At 38.9% G+C, this 17,818-nt stretch overlaps 1 long non-coding RNA gene and 1 pseudogene across 1 annotated transcript; both read left to right on the forward strand.

The window, feature by feature from the left end:
- The first annotated feature begins 8,279 nt into the window (after positions 1-8,279).
- On the forward strand, positions 8,280-10,286 carry LOC148696894 (uncharacterized). The gene is made up of 4 exons (XR_015962856.1): positions 8,280-8,514; positions 8,733-9,005; positions 9,399-9,745; positions 10,015-10,286. It is a non-coding gene; the product is annotated as an uncharacterized LOC148696894 (long non-coding RNA).
- Positions 10,287-12,584: 2,298 nt separating this feature from the next.
- Positions 12,585-14,353, forward strand: LOC148696895 (uncharacterized; annotated as a pseudogene).
- The last annotated feature ends 3,465 nt before the right edge of the window (positions 14,354-17,818 follow it).

Consider the following 17,818-nt stretch of genomic DNA (forward strand, 5'->3'; position numbering starts at 1 on the left):
AATAACTGAAAACTGAAATTTATGTTTTTTGCATTCCCACTTTTTTTTTTTTTTTTTTTTTTTTTTTTTTTTTTGAACGAATTTTACATTCCCACTTGGAAAATAAAATTTTCACGATGAAACCGTTTAATATTTTAATTTTCATTGAACAATATTCTTAAAAAAAATTATTCGAATTAAAAATTGTTTGTATCAAATAAATGAATGGTTTATTATTTATATGTTAATTGATACTTATATGATTGATTTATTTGATATGATACATTTGGATGATTAAATGATCTCCGATTCGAATGACTTTTTACAAAGGTGATCTTCAAATTGAACTCATGAGTTCAATATATTAAACTTATGAGTGTGATACTTAGAAAATAATAGGTTCTAAAGTATGACTTTCACAGTTATTGAATTTAATAATAGTATAACAATAGTGTATTACGTATTAAAATCAGGATGCCTGATTCCTATGTATAGGTATAACACTCACTCAAAATAGTTTGAAATGCCTTTAGTACTACGATCCAATAGAATTCAATTTTATTCGTAAATGAAAGGTCTAAGATTTGAAACTTGTAAATGATGATTTCAAAACCAATTTATTGACCCCATCTCTTAATGTCAATATATAATTATGGAAGAAAATACAAAGCGATACTAAATTAAATTAGCATAAATGCTAAAACTTCTTGCTATTAGCGCTTCAAAATACTCTACTTTGCCTTCTCTATTCACCCGAGCCAAACTAGAAAAATCAGGTCATTTGAAAGCCAACTGAGCTGGAACTCAAAAAAATTTAAATCATGCTTCAGCTCTAGGAGCTTTGTTCGAGGTTGTGCTGAGCTTCAGCTCAAATAATATTAATCGAGCCGACCTTAAACACTTTGGTATTCGACTTCACTCAGTTCATAATATGTGGTCATGAAACAGACATTAAGTGGAACATAATTAATTGGGTGATAGAGTTATAGAAACACCTGTTTATTCATATTTTGGACATTATCCCTCTATGGAACAATATACTATCTATTGCGAAACTTGGAAGAATTGAAAGTTTAGATCAAAACATTATGTATGGATGGTATGAACTGCCTAAACAAGAATTCTTGAACAATGAACAACCAGAGCTATTACTCACTGCATCAAAAAAAAAAAGAAAAAAAGAAAAAAAATCAAATAGGGCACAAGTATCTTCATTCATATATTTGACTTGGTAAACTTTTAAACGTAATTTTTCTTAGACCAAGATTTGACCTGTTAGGTTTGTAACGTTCATTTCATCTTTCGTGAAAACAAAATATTTCTCGAAGAGAGTGAGTGACCAAAACTTATCAAACGTTTGCTATTCAATTGTGTGGTTAGCAAGAAATGAGAGAGAGAGAGAGAGAGAGAGTTTGTTGATAACGAAATTTTGGTCCTCTTGGTCATGCATAAATTTGGTCTAAGGTTAGAGATGATGTACTTGTACAGCTTGAAAACCTACAAAATATGATCACAAATAAATGTGCTATAGTCAATTGACACGATTTGTACAACTAAATTGCAGGAAACTTGTGCAACAAATTAGGTAGGAAACTTCCCTCTGCAAAGATACTTCCATTGAATTTTTGTCCTCCCTTGCCAACATGCAACGCTTCACCGCTTTCATTTTTGTTTGCTAGTAAAGGCATATCTTATTGGAGTAGGATTATCTCTCATTCTATTCTCATCATCTTCCCTTCCATCCTTTCACATTTTACTTTTTGTCTTATTGTCTTTATAAAAAAATCAATATAAGATGTTGATGTGACTTAACTGTAACCATTCAAGTAGGAGGGGAGAGAAGGGGAGAGAGATTATGAGGGAAGAGAATCCTCCTTCTTTGTCTCCTATCTTATTTACTATGTTGGTATATAACACCCCTCCCCTCCCCCAAAAAAGAGAACAAGAGAGCATGTAGTTATTAATTCATATGTTTCATAACTTAATTTAGCCGATTACCCCTTATTTGAATTTGGGTCTTGAACCGAAATAGGTGAACCGAGATGATCATGTGAATCAAGTCATAATGAAGGCTACAACACAACTCCAACATGTTGCTAAAAAAGCAAGACCATTGAGAATATGCGTAGTTGCACACATTAGGAATAAAGTCCAAACAATAAGGTGTACAAAGTGAACTAGTGAAAGAGAAGAAGAAGAAGAAGAAGAAAAAATATATATATGTTGTCCACATTAGGGATAAAATTACGTTTTTGCGTTCAAACAATTGCCATGTGACCTGCACGTGACCAAGATGGATAGAAAATTGGATAAAAATTCCAAAATCTAAAACGCTAGGGGAAATTAGCTAATCATAAAAGCTCATGAGGTATTCGGAAAAAATTAAATTTTATAGAGAAAATTAGCCAATTGTAAGAATTTAAGTGAGTAATTGGTTAAAATCAAAGGTTATGGAGAAAATTGTCATCTTTGTACAAATTTTTTTTTTCTTTTTTAGAGGGGGAAGGGAGGATGGGGAGAATATACAAACATGAAGATCTTGTGACAAGGTTAAACAATATGAATATATAATGAAAAAATTTATACCATGTGCATGAAAATTTTAAGGATGATGACAACTTTAGTCCAATAGACGTACGTTTGACATAATTTCACTTCAATTCATGTAGTTTTGGTCATATGTATCTCAATCAAATTCTCCTTAAAATTTGCTACAATCAAGATTTAAAGGTCATTTACTTGTTTAATATCCATTATTTTGTTGGTTTATTAGCTCATCAAGCTGGCCGGCTACAATCACAATTCACAAGCAACACAGCTTAGGAATCTCCATATTCTTCTAGATGCATGTATATTTGAATTTGATTTCTAAGTGCTTGACATCAAGGTGCATCCTGTAAAGTTTTAAAGTATACGCTGTAAGTAGTGTTGTTATATATTATCACCACACGGTTTAGTACTATCTTTGTCAACGCTATCATTCTCTTCTGTGTACCTTCGAGTTGGTTTCCAGCACCCAAAAAGTTGCTATGCATATAAGAAATCATTTGCAAACACCATGCATTGACGTGTTTACTCTTATTTTTGTCAATAGAAAAGCCTTTTGATATCCCATGCATTGACCCTCATTTTGTCGGATCTTAAACTTAGGAGATCGCCTTTGTCAAAAACAATAAAATCGTACCGGAGTTCTTTAATCAGGCCGGCGTAAGTGACTCGGAATGAGCTCAAGTCCGACCGGTCGAAGCAATGTTATGCATTAATATCACATTGAGTTTTAGGGTATCATTCCCTCTTCCATTTACACCAACAACCTAAGCCATTTTGACCCTATTTCGTGAAGATCAAATGTCACCAGTTTCTCTCTACGTCCGTGGTTGGTTTTACAACGTCATGAACCTCGTTATGTATGCAGTTTTCATATCAAGCATCGCATGGGTTAAGACCATCTCCAATTGAAGGGTCCAGAGGGTCAGAGGGTCGAAAATAGCCCGAAAACTATCTCCAACCAAGGGTTAGGCCAGAGGGCTTGTGGGCCCCATGGAATCTGAAAGGGCCAAAGGGCTGGCCGCATGAAGCCAAACCGGGCGGGCTTCTATTTTTGCTTAAAACTGTTGGATTTCCCGTTGGATATAACCGACAAGATTAAGAGCAATAGTGTCGGTTATAACCGACACGAATAGTATAGAAAATTTTGAATATAACGGCTAGCTGACATCAGCTAACCGTTATTTTTGAATTTTTTTTTTTTACAGTTTTATTTATTTATTTTTATTACAAAAGTTTTCCTATAACTTCTATTTTTTTTTCTATAACTTCCGATAACTTCTATTTTACAAAATTTGTTTCATATTTTTTTTAAATTCCATCTTTTTTTCCTATAACTTCTATTTCACAAAATTTGTTTCATATATTTTTTCAATTCTATATTTTTTTCCCTATAACTTCTATTTTACAAAATTTGTTTCATATTTTTTTTTAAATTCCATTTTTTCCTATAACTTCTATTTCACAAAATTTGTTTCATATTTTTTTTTAATTCTATTTTTTTTCCTATAACTTCTATTTTACAAAATTTGTTTCATATTCTTTTTAATTCTATTGTTTTCCCTATAACTTCTATTTTACAAAATTTGTTTCATATTTTTTTTAATTCTATTTTTTTTCCTATAACTTCCTAAGCCATTATACAACATTAAATTAAATTAAGCAATATGAAACAACATTAAATAACATTAACCAACATAAAAATTATACGACATAAAAAAAAACATTTAACAACTTGAAACTTAAACAACATTTTTAAAAACATTTAACAACATAAAACTTGAGCGCCTACTCCATGCTTCTTTTGGCCCAAAGATGTGCAACAAGATCCTGTTGTAGGTACTTGTTTGTGGCACGAGAACGTATCATTCTATAACGCCTTATGTACTCATTTATAAAGATACTACTAGTTCTTGGATTGAAGGGCAAATTAGGCTCATCATATATTTTTGCACGAGCCTTTCTTGACCTATTTGGATCTTCTTAGTTGTCATCGGACTCTTCATCAATATACCCATCTCGCTCATCCTCCACTATCATATTGTGTAATATGATGCAAGACATCATGATGGAGTCTAAAGTTTCTCGACTCCACCCTCTTGCCGGTTCGCTGATGATCTTTCACCGTGCTTGTAGAATATCGAAAGCTCTCTCAACATCTTTCAGGTATGCCTTTTGGTGTAAGGTAAACAACTTTTCCGCATCATTCCTAGGGTTTGGAATTGCTTGGACAAGTGTCATCCACTTTGGGTAGATGCCATCTGCCAAGTATTACCCCATATCGTATTGACGGCCGTTGATGTAGTAGTCAAGTTGAGGTACTTTACCTTCCATTAGGTGATTGAAGAAGGGTGAACGCCTAAGAACTGCAATGTCATTTTGGGATCTAGGGACTCCAAAGAAAGCATGCCAGATCCATGTGTCATATAAGGCAACCGCTTCTAACATAACAATTGGCTTTCTCGACCTTCCGCTAAAGCCTCATTGCCATCGTGTGGGACAGTTCTTCCAATCCCAATGCATGCAGTCTAATAACCCTATCATGTGCGGAAACCCACGGTCTTCAGCTTTGCGAATGAGCCGATTCAAATCTTCTTGATTTGTCTCGCGGAAGTACTCATCTTTGTAAACCTGAACAATTGTGTCACAAAATTGTTCAAGAGTATCAAGGCATGTAGACTCATACATACCATGGGTTTCATCCATCGAATCAGCTGGGGAGCCATAGGCCACCATTCGGAGTGCAACAGTAACCTTCTAATGAGGTGAGAAACCAGGGCGGCCTACTCTGTCCCGCTTCTGTCGAAAGTATGGTATCACGAAGTAAACGCTCGAAGACAAGATGCCTCATCTGAAAGCGACGTCTGAAATCCTCTTCTATGTACACCGAGTTGGGTTGAAGTAGTTGAAGGAAGATTTGTGAAAAACAAGTTCATTTGAGCAACATCAACAACATGCAATTAACAATTAAAAGGCGGAATCATGTTTATATGCACTCAAAAACAAAACTTAACCCATGAACTTCAAAGCCTAGTAGATAGGTGAACCAAGACTCAACTCAAAACAAAGTGAGTTGAGAAATCAATACCTTTGTAGATTCCTCTTTGCATAAGCAAAGGCTAATCACCCAAAGAGAGGGCCTTCATTCCTTGCATCTTAGATCCATGGATTTGGATGGATGAAAAGGTTTCTCCAAGTTCCCAAAATTGAGAACCTCTAAGTCTCCACACCAAGGCATATTGTAGAAGAAATGAGTGACCTTGGAGGAGTTTGATTGCTAGATGATCCCTCCAAGGTGGCCGGCCTCTTTGAGAGCAAAGGGAGGTTTGTGTTCTCATCTTTACTCCTAAGAAAAACCCTAAGGATGAAATGGCTATAAAGATGTCTTTATACCACCTCACAATGGAGTGGCAAACTTGCAATTAAGCCAAGTTCACTACCCTCCTCTAAATGGCCGGCCTAAGGGGATTTATTGGGCTATTTGGGCCTTTGTGAATCATTATTCATTAAGTTGTCATACAACTTAAGTCAATGGACTTGACGTTCGAAGCCCATTGGGCCTTAAGGTCCAAAACTATCCCGAGGTCTTTAACGAACTTATTCGTTTGATTAATTAACATATTAATTAATCCTTGCCATAAATAATTAAACCATTTAATTATTCTTACTCATCTTCGTTGAATCTTCAATCTCTACCTTACACGGTGTACGATCCATTAGGTTCCTTTTAGCGAGGCAGTGGGCGATTCAAACTCTTTCAAATCGATTGTGAATTGAAACTTACTTTCAATTCTCCCGTTAGTGATAATACACTTTTAGGCCTTCCACAAACCATGGTTGACGCCTAGCAGCATGTCATGGTTACCCAAGCTAATCAGAAGAGGTGGAGAACCTATTCAGTTTTAGGATTACAAATGCAATACGGTCTTTCTCTAATACAATACTCTTGACCACATTGTTTGGTTTGATAGTTTATTCATGTCTACTATCCAATGTGAGTCTTGTGCTTATATGATTACCTTGAATGTGATTTGGAACACATTCCTAAATCTCATTCATACTTTGGCCAAAGATTCTTAATCATATCATAGAGTATTCTCCCTCAAACAGTTTGAAGGTTAGAGATCCCTTGTTGCGCATTCACTTGCCTCCATGGCTAAGTGGCTTAACCCCAACGATGCCGTGGACACCCTCCTGATGGAGTGACTTTGACATAATCAAAGATTAAGGACCTAACCACAAGACAACTGTGATGCCTCAAGTCAAAAGACTAATTTGCATTATCCCAACCATGAGTTCTCATGTGACATGAATATGAGAACTCTTCGTTGATCGTGTTCAGTGAACTCATTCTCTATTGAGCACCTACGTACTTGTCTTGATGTCACACACACCAATGACTCGAGACTAGTCACTCTCCCTGAGAGAAGACATAACACGTACTGATCTTAACGGACTGTCAATGCCCAATTGACAATCCTATGATCAGGAACGTTTAGGATGTGTCAACGAAAGAATGGTCTCATGAATCTAACTTCTTTAGATCGCATTCTTCCAATCACATATTCCTTGGACTTATCGTTTAAGCATATAACATATATATGAGACGGCTCAAACAATAATGTTTGCCCTTAATATTAAACTAGATTAGTTTAACATGTGAAATGTCCATAAAGTATCATCATATGATTGGTTTTAGGGCACATTTCCAACAGTAGTTGTTCATCAGATTGGCATGCGTCATCGCTCTGTTTCGTGGTTTGTAAGAGCGACCAGCAACAGAGCCACCCCATTAAGGTTGTTCCTCAGTTGGCTGACACATCATGGCCGCAGCTATGGCTGCTACTCTGTTTTGTTTGTTGCGCCTTACTTGAACTTCTTCATCAGACTCTTCATTTTCTCATCTCATTTGCGCCCATTTTTCTTCCAATTTGGAATCCGAAGAAGATCCAAAGTTGGATTTCATTGCAAACTTGAATTGAAAGAGATTGAATTGAAATAAATTGAATTCAAAGTTGTGTGAATTATAGCCCAATATCCACCCTATTTATAGCAAAAAAAATTCAAATCCAATGGCTAACTGACGTCACCTAGTCGTTGGATTTGAATTTAAGTTATAATTTTTAAATAATAAATTATGTTTGGCCTTATGGCCCTTTGGCCCTCGGTTGGAGACGGTTTTTTTTTTACAAGGCTAAAACGAGTCATATGGCCCTTTGGTCCTCAGTTGGAGATGGAGGCAAATATGGCCATGTACTATTCATTAACATATTAATATCCTGGAGAGCCAGAGGGCTAAAATGAGCCATCTGGACATCCCTCAGTTGGAGATGGCCTAAGAGAAGAAAAGTATAAGGTTAAGCACTTGGTTGCTAACAGGTGTGGAAGGGTTTCAACAAAAAAAATGTCTCAATATACTACAACACAACGGCTCATCTATCACGATAATTTTATCACGGACTTTATGAGCTCATTATAAAAAGTACAAATTTACCACGTGCATAATAAGTATGTAGTAATAACAATATTTTATCACAGACAAATCTTAGTTTGTTGTAAAATAACAATGAATGACCACGCACAAAATTGTACGTTATAAATATACTAAAATCACCACGGACAATGCTTGTGGTTATTATTGTTAACCCCCACATATTTTTTTTTTTTTTTTTTTTTTGTTATCTATCACGGACATAATATGTGGTGGAATCACACACACTTAACTAAAAAATTTGGAGGAGGAGGGACAAGAATTTTGCAAAATTTCAAGCATCTTTGAAATTTGATAATTTCATAACACTCCCGCACACTTCTCAAATTTCATTTATTGGTTTATCTCATCCTATCAGCCAGTAACCGCAAAACTCCCTCTCCCAAAATCGTGAGAAATTAAACTGATCTCTGTCACTCTCCTCTCTCTTAACATTTCACCAACAACAATCATTTTTCAGTTTTCTCCTTTTTTCCTCATCCACCTTGAGTCCTCAGGTATCTCCGCTACTCTCTCTCTTTTTCTCTCTCTCTCTCTCTCTCTCTTCCCTTCCCTCCTCTGTTTGGTTGCCCAATAAATTCCAATTCACCACTATTCCATTTCCCGGTAACCAAATAAAGAACCTATTTTGTAAAGCTCCCAACTTTCTCCTTCAATTGGATTAAATTTTGTTAATTTTTTGTCAAATTCGTTGACTTGCAACTTTGTGGTTCAGTTTGTGAACGGAATTTATGGAAATTGACATTGATGAGCTTCTGGGTCGCAACCGGCCGGTGAGCATTTCGACGAAGAGGGCGATTTCCAAGTGAGGATATTGCAAGTCCAAGTAAACAGGTTGGAATAGGAAGGAGCAACAGTTAAGGATCCCGAAGCAACTCTCCAGAGCTTTTTGGGTGCACGGCGGGGGCTAATTGGTGGTGGCTGGACATTGCTTGTGATCACGAGCACACCGCCTCTGCTACCTCAGATGGGTTGCTGTTCACTTGGGGTAATTAAGCTTCATCTTTTTTATTTTATTTTTTTAAGTCTCTGGTTATGGTAACTTGTTGAAATGATGAAGAAAATTGTTGGGTTCCTAAATTAGGTGGGATTAATTTATCATTGTCTAATGAATTGTGATGAAATTAATTTTTGGACATTGATTTAAACATAATGGGAGTTTAGTGTTCTTGCATAATTCTGTTTGAGTTATGAAAGTAAAAGAACAAACACGAAAGTCTGCTACACATGGTGTAAGTGTCTTTATGTTTTATTATACTGCCACATTGAATTCTAGGATCATGTTGCAGAGAAAGGTTTTGGTTGGAAGAGTTGTGTCATAAGGTATTGCTATCTTTCTTGTTTGAACTGTAGTAAATGATATTTCTATCATGGCATACAGGACCAGTTGACTACCTAAGTGTTATCTGGAAAAAGGAGAATTAAAGATGATTCATTTGCTGGATGTTGAACAAGAGTTGGTATGTATTGTATCTGATGCTAAATGAAGTTTCAATGTTCCTTGACTCTTTGGTCCTTATAATTTCAGGTGCTGCTAGAGATTACTTACCAGTTACAACTATGCTAAATCAATGGAAGAGTGGGGTTCACTCTGCAATACACACTGAAGGTTCACGGTCCTTCAACTGATGCCGAGAACTGAAAATTTTGATTGCAAGGTTTGGTGAACCGTTGTCTTGACCTCTAAGAACATAGTATGGTAAATGGCCACTACTTAATTACTATAATGTAAGCCCCGTGAAAAATTATCCTATCTCCTCTCTCGCTCTCTCTCACACACACATCGAGGAAGACATGCACATTGATCTTCATATGCTTGATACTAATACATGAGGTGTCTTACGTACTTTTTTGACATGCACCGTGTACTCACTTGGATCATGATTACTTGCCCTTTGTCTAATTGACTTTGTGAATTTGAATTGTTTTGTATATGATGTCCTTAAGTGATGAGTTTTGATTTCTAAGCTTTATATTTTTCGTTGTTTGTCTTATAGGTCGTTGGTGGTTCTAATTTATGAGGGTTTATAATTCAAATATCAACTACTACGTTTGGGCACCTGCAAATTTGAAGTATGATTGGCTTGCTGGAGATGTGTGTTTTCTTCAAGAAAGGATTGCAGAGAAGATGAATATCATTGGAGGACCAAGGTTGGAACTAGGACTTGAGTTTGTTTTAGAGTGAAACAAAGTCTACATGTTTTGGTACACAATTGTAGCATAACTCGGTGATTTGGTATTCTTAATATAACTACTCATTTTGTTGTTAGCTTTTAGTGTAATATTTGAATATGTGAATTTTTATAAAGTAAATAAGCAATTTTGTAAATAAATAAATAAATATATATATATATATATATATATATTTGTTTATCGATTAATTTTTTTTTATTTATAATTTTCGGAAATTTTTATACAACGGGAAATAGCTGTGATCAATTTGTAATCCACAATGGCCAAAACACGTGGTATTAGATTCTAATATACCACGGGCACAATCTGTGGTTACATTGCATTTGACAACGGGCATAGCCCGTGGTAGAAATAGAGACTTTTTATCACATCCAGAATACTAATGGGCACGATATCTATGGTAGATTGCAATTTATCACGGACATCTACCGTGGTAGATGAGCTGTTTTCTACTTATTAGTGATGGAATCGTTTTGTGTTACCAATTCGAACGTGGTATTCTATATCATCACCGGTTGGCAATTTTTCTGGCATCATCATCCCTTCTCTCTGTTCGACTTTCTCTTTCTTTCCTTTCCCCTCTCTTTCCCGCTCTTACTGATACATGGAACCCAGAGATTGTTGGCGGCAACTCCAGTTCATTGACATCCTTTTTGTTCTTACTCTGGAATAGGAAGGAAAAGAAATAAAAAGGGAAAGAAAGAGAGAAAGAAAGAGAAATGGAGAGAGGTGATGCGGAAGGCCAGGATGGGTGGAGCCGTGGAGGGATGAGGGATGGGCGATGGAGATTGAAGGGTTGACAGCGGATGAAATCTGGCCTTCAATTTTTTTTAATTATTTAATTATTTTGTGAAATGAATATAGGGTAAAATAGGTATTTTCGTGTCACTTAAGAAGTAGAAGAATAGGTGTCAGATGCCTATTAGTGGGGAACTACAAGTCAGCATGTGTGATAGGTACTTGGAAAAATTTCTTCTTAATCCATAATCCAAATTAATTAATCATTAATCAAAGAATCCCACTTTTGATTTGCATTCCAAGTTTTTCTTTTCCCAATATGACCCAACATACAAGTGAGATTTGAAAATTTGAAAGGCAAAGAGAATTCCTTGATAAAAGAACTTTACAAAAAAAAAAAAATAGCATTGAATGTGAGTGATAAAGAGAAAATATGTGTACTCATGCAAGCAAAAATTTATAGAGAAATTTTATTTAAGCCCATGTAACCTATTTTTACACCCAACTTAAATTTTAAATGTTAACTGTCTATTTTACCCTATTACATGATTATTATTAAGTACAAAATGAAATTAATAATAAGACTCAAATTTATCAATAAATCCAAACACTATAATTAAACCCTACGATCACTCTTTGTTTATCCTACGTTCATTCTGGCTAAAACTCTAATAGTTCTCATAGAGAAAAAGAAATTTTTTTATTGATGGATAGTTATGGAGCCAAAAATAATCAAGAGGCGACACGTGAATTTTTGGGTAAAAATGACAAAATTACCCTTGAGGAGCACCGGAATTCCTATGCGCAAGCAGTGGACAAACATCCCATAATCAAGTCAAAAGTGCCCAAAATAGGTAACAAATTCAAAGTTATTTCATCTATCCTCATCCTATATTTTCCACAAGGTAATTATTTCATAAACTTCAAAACGTTCCATATAAATTGAGTTAATTGGCTAATTAATGGATTTATTCCTCATTAATCCATTAATTACGAATTAAATCACCCATCTCACAAAAAAATACCCCAAAGGGCCGGCCACCTTTTCTCCAAAGGAGGATCGGCCATGCTCTATATATTGAACCCCATTTTTTCTAAAAACCTAAGGACACACTCTTGCAAAACTCCGAAAACTCTCTAAACACTTTTCTATGTAAATTCTAACTTTGGCATCGGAGATTCTTCGGCCAAAGCCCCCCCCACCCCATTCATCGTGGGTGCGTGAGGCTCTTGGCCTTGACCCTAAGGTGTTAATTGTTTTGTAGGTGCAATTTTGTCCAAAAAGAAGGAGGCAGAAATTTGCATTCACAAATTGGTGCTTTCATTGAGAGCTGAAATCCACACTCGTAGAATACTCTCACATAAAAAGGTTTTTTCTCTATTTTCTAATCCACTTGTATTTTTTTCATACGTTCTTACTATTAGAATTTTTTTTATTTGCAAAGATTCTTTGATAAAACGTAAAAGAGAAATACAATGGCTAGAAATTTAGAAAATTCCACAAGTGAAAATTCCAACATTCAATAAATAGGATTGCGGCGATCCACGAGGCTAAATGTGATCATAGGTAGAACGGCACCACCGCTACAGGGCTCTACCATGGCAACCACCACGACCATAAGCTGCGGCGAGGTCCATGGCACCACTACCACAACCTGAGTTGTGCCATTCAAGGCATACGTCACCAAAACCACGGCCCAAGCCATGTCACTCCAAGCCCAACACGTTGCCAAGCCGAGCCCTAACCTCGCACCCACGTGCCCCACACGCCGAGCAGCCCACTCCCGTGGCCCAGCCTGTTCCCGCTGAGCAGCCTGCTCTTGTGGCCCAACCTGCTCCCGCCGAGCAGCCTATTCTCGTGGCCCAGCCTGCTCCCGCGGCCCAACCTGCTCCTCTGGCCCAATCTGCTCCAATGGCCTTCCAAGCAGCCCAAATCGATCCAAGATTAGTTCAACTGTCTCGGCTCCAAATTTCCGAACCGACAATCAAACTGGGAGCATTTTCACCACATTTTTCTGTAGATTTGACATTTCCTAACTCAGATCTCGCGTCCAGAGTCTACCACACTTCCACTGCTCAAAAAGGCGTATTTCTTCCAAGCTATTCCAACCCAAATGGAGAACAACACTTGTCTCAACAAGTCATAGCGCCCTCGCGCAGCAAATGACCTTGGTGAACCATCTCTTATAGCACATCGAGATGCAACATGCCCCAGACGAGGTGTCCCGAAGTAGGACAAGAGCAGACAAAGAACCTCTCCAGCAGCATCCCAGCAAGTAGCCACGAACCGAGCATTCGGGCAGTCTACACTCCCAATGAGGCCCCTAAGATAGCGTATACTCCCGTCTTAGCTCGCGAAGGAGCGTGCACTCTCGACTAGGTCCACGGACAAGTGTATATTCATAATTGGGGTTATACTCAGATAGTTAACATGAGCAACTTTCTAAGTGAAGTGTTCATTCGTGGCTAAGCCCACAAGAAGCATCTTTCACCTTACATCGGAGTAGGCAGCATGACGAGTAGAGAGAAGCAGTTACTCAATCCGGCTCAAGCTCAACCGGCAGCCTGTGAAGAACTCACTCGCCTGCTAGGAACGTACCGTATTCGCGGCATAGACAAGCCAAACATATGAAAGAGTAGCCTAGACCAGCAAGTCATAGTTGGGGCAGCCGAGAGCTCCGCTACCCCCAACAAAGGCAAATTTAGGAAGAAGTAGAGAGATTTTTGACCAAGCGATTTCATAACTTTCAACGCAACGAGGTCACCGATGAGGCACTACGACAGAATATGACCAACATAAACAGTTCACCCTTCACAGACGAGATCGAGTAGGCAGAGCTTCGACGCGAGTTCAGCATGCCACATTTCATATATTTCAAAGGGGATAAAGACCCGGAGAGATATTTAAAGCACTACCAAAGCGTAATGATCCTTTATCGAAACAACGACGATCTCATGTGCAAGATATTCACCACCACGCTACAAGGCGATGCGCAAGATTGGTTCTTCACCATGCCGCCACAATCTATCCGGAGTTTCGATGAACTTTCTTTAGTTTTCACTAAAGAATGTTCATTATATCGCTCGATCAAAAAGAAGTCCGACCATTTGTTCAACGTCAAGAATAACCCAAAAGAGTCGTTTCGTGACTATGTAAAGAGGTTCAAAGCAGAGAAGGCAAGGATAGTCAGATACAACGACTCAATAACTAGAGTAGCCTTCCAAAAAGGACTTCCAGCAGACCACCCGTTATTCGAAAAATTGATCGTAAAAGAAGATGTAACTCTAGTAGACTCTTTTGCTCTGGTAGAGAAGCATGCACTTTGGGACGAGACTCGCCAATACACATTCAAGGACTTGAAGAAGTACCCGACATCACCTCCCTACTATCCAAACCGGAAGTAAAGGAGAACTTATTCACATGTTTGACGGTATCTAAAGCAGCAATAAGCTCTACCATCATACGAGAAGAGCTAGGGGCCCGACTACCTGTATTCCACAGTTCAAAAGCTCTCATTGATGCTATCAGAAATCCAAAAGCTAACTTTTACGATAGTTGTTGCAACCTGAAAGCTCAAGTTTTACCTTCAAATGCACGCAGTCATCCTTATGACGCATTAGTCTGCCTAATCTAGACGCGCGACAATAAAGGCGTTGACCTTGGCGGATGCAAAGTTTTCTGACGAACGCAACAACTCGGCCCAAAAGACACACCAAGGGTAGATAAACACTGGAATGGCACACTTGGAAGCAAGTTTTGTCCTTGTCGCTCCAAAAGATTCTACATAGGAGCAACATGTACCGACAGTTAAGCACTACCTCTTGTTGCACGTCACACGGCCCTAGCCGACCCTTGCTCCATAATTTAGCTCTAAAATAATCCAATACCAGCAGTTGAGCATCTCCTGCTACGTGTAACATGGCCCCAGCTCCACGATTCCCTACCATGCATTCACAACGCAATAGAACGGCCCAATGAGGCTCGGAAGGTAGCCGAGCATGCCTTAGCTGCGCCTACTCTATCTAATGGAAACTTTTGGCATTTGCATGTCGACGGCTCATCCAACTACAAAGGTTCGAGAGCGTGCATAATCCTTGTCACCCCAAACAATTCGATACCCAAACATGCGATCACTCTAGGCTTCAAAGTACCCAACCACGAAACAGAGAACGAGACCCTATTAGCAAGCTTCCAAATGGCAAAAGACTTGACGACAAACAACACTCACATGGATGCACTAGCTGGCCTAGGCTCTGCCCTTGACCACCAACTCAAACACTTTATCCCGGAAGAATATCTAGACAAGCGAAGCATAGAGGCGAAGCCAGCAGCCGAGGTGTCACATGTTAGTACAACTCCAAACTGGCAAGATTCCATTGTAGACTACCTAGTCAATGACATATTCCCCATAGAAAAATTAAAGTCTATGAAGCTCCAAATCAAGGCAGCACGCTACTACATGTGGAACGGCATTCTCATCTGATGATCCTACACCAGACCACATCTCCGCTGTCTAGTGTCTCCCGATGACTTGAAAGTTCTAAGCTCAATCCACAAAGACGTTTGTGGAAATCACTCTGAAGGTCGATCCTTAGCACAGAGGGCTCTTAACGCAGGCTACTATTGGCCTACCATGCACCTAGATGCTAAGGAGTTAATACAAAAGTACGATCGCTGCTAACGCTACAAACCGATACCAACACTACCAGTCAGCGAGCTACACCCGCATACGAGTCATTGGCCGTTCATGCAATGGGAGACTTGGTAGGACTTATGTCGCCTGCTACTAGGGGCAGAGGCATAATGATCATGGCAACCGACTACTTCACCAAATGGGTAGAAGCAGAGCCCAAGACGACCACGACTCAAACGGACATAGAGCACTTCATATGGAGGAACATCATTTGTCGATTTGGCATCTCTTAGTCTATCGTCACCGACAACAGCCCGCAATTCGTGGGCAAAGATATGGTGAAGTTCTTCCAAAAGTATGGCATCAAGCAGCACACGCCCACGCTGAGATCTCCTCAAGGCAATAGGCAAGCCGAAGCATCCAACAAGATAATCCTCAACTGCCTCAAGAAATTCCTCACCAACAAGAAGGAAAAATGGCCAGACGAACTCCCTGGATATCTATGGGCATATTGCACCACCAAAAGACGAGCAACCGGTGAGACTCATTTCTCTTTGGCATTTGGCTCAGAAGCAATCATTCATCCCAATGTCATCAAGCCAAGTATCATTGCTCTATTACCAAGCATTAAGCAGAATAGTAAAGAGATGGCCACAAGCTTAGATTTGACAGAGGTGAAACGCGAGTAGACCACCCGCATCACAGCCTACCAGCAGTAGCTCCTTTCTAGCTACAACAAAAGGGCCAAGATCCGGCAATTCCAGCCCGAAGATCTAGTCCTAAGAAAAGCCTTTATCACTGCCCACAGAGAAGGCTCCAAGAAGAAGGATCTCATCTGGGAAGGTCTGTACAAGATCAGTATAGTAGGCGACAAGAGTAATTACACCCTCGCCACCATGAAACGACAAAAATATCGAAAAGCAGTAGAGCGCCTACAATCTGAAGAAGTATCATGTGTGACATCCCACTACATCAAAACCTGAAGACTCAAACTGCTCGACAGGCACCACTTCACAAGTCGATGACTGTCCAGTTATTATGCAGTTTCTACCTTACAGCTAAGTTCTCGTTCGTTTCACTTGTTTTTCAATGAGGAATTCAGAAGTAATCACAACTTGGCTCAGCTGCATGTTTACAACAACTGATCATTCATGCACTTCAAAAGAAGACCGCACCCTTTTTAGAGACTCATCGTAGGAATTACACCCCTTGATGGACCAACCATGCTCTCTAGTACGAGAGGGTAAACGAATTCCCTGACACCCACATGGGTTAGCTCTCCAAGATGAGAGGATAAACTCTACACTCCGAATATCCAGACGTGGATGAGCTTAGCTGCCCTATTATAACTAGATGCACGATGGCTTGCACTGGGATTCCTAGAAGTAGCCACAATGGTCTTTTTCAAGGCTTAGCTAACTGAATGATTTTGGGTCTCTTGGTTTAATCCGCAGGGAACCGGGCCCTAGAGACGGATGAGGCACATTACATAGTACACCCTGTGGACTGCTGCCCTGGAAATCTAAAGTTGCTACCGAGTACACTAAGGTAACCTACGGTTTCTGGAAGACCGCCTACGACTTGCCCTTCGAGCAGTAAAGCCATGCTAGACTTATACAACCGCACATTCTTGTGAAAGGTTAAACAAGCTAGCGTGCATATACTAAACTTTATCCATTGCCGACATGCTACGTAGTCGATAAGCTTCACTTCTGCTAAGTGCGTAACAACTTACACCAAGTCCTAAAGTGTTGTGATACTTACTACGCAACCTACGGAATTAGAGAAAGCCAAGGTTAACAGTCTAATGGTTACACGGACTTGTCTGCTTCTGTAAGTAAGGCACCCAGTTACCAACCCTATGGCTAACAACTTTGCAAAGTTCTACATCAACGCCTATGACTGCATAGGTTACGTGAGCCTGTCTGTTTATAGAAAAGTAGCACACTTGTCACTGGTCTATAAAGTCTAAAGGTTAAGACATGAATAAAAGACGCGAAGATGAAGAAAAATGAAGAAAGCATGTTTATAAACAACTAACAAATGCAGAAGGAGTTCAAGAAAAACAAGAGCTACTAGGAAAAACAAAGAAAATCCTAAAGGCTACCTAGAAGACTACATTTCAGTAGCTTGGACGTCCCACGACTACTTTGTCACCACACCTTCAGCAGCCGCGACGCTCTTAGCAGCGTCATCATCCAACACTTCACCCCCGGCTGCCCTAACCTAGGCACCA

Source organism: Pyrus communis, chromosome 5 (genome assembly GCF_041283825.1).
Source record: "Pyrus communis isolate YQ-2024b chromosome 5, ASM4128382v1, whole genome shotgun sequence".
In the NCBI taxonomy this organism is placed as follows: domain Eukaryota; kingdom Viridiplantae; phylum Streptophyta; class Magnoliopsida; order Rosales; family Rosaceae; genus Pyrus; species Pyrus communis.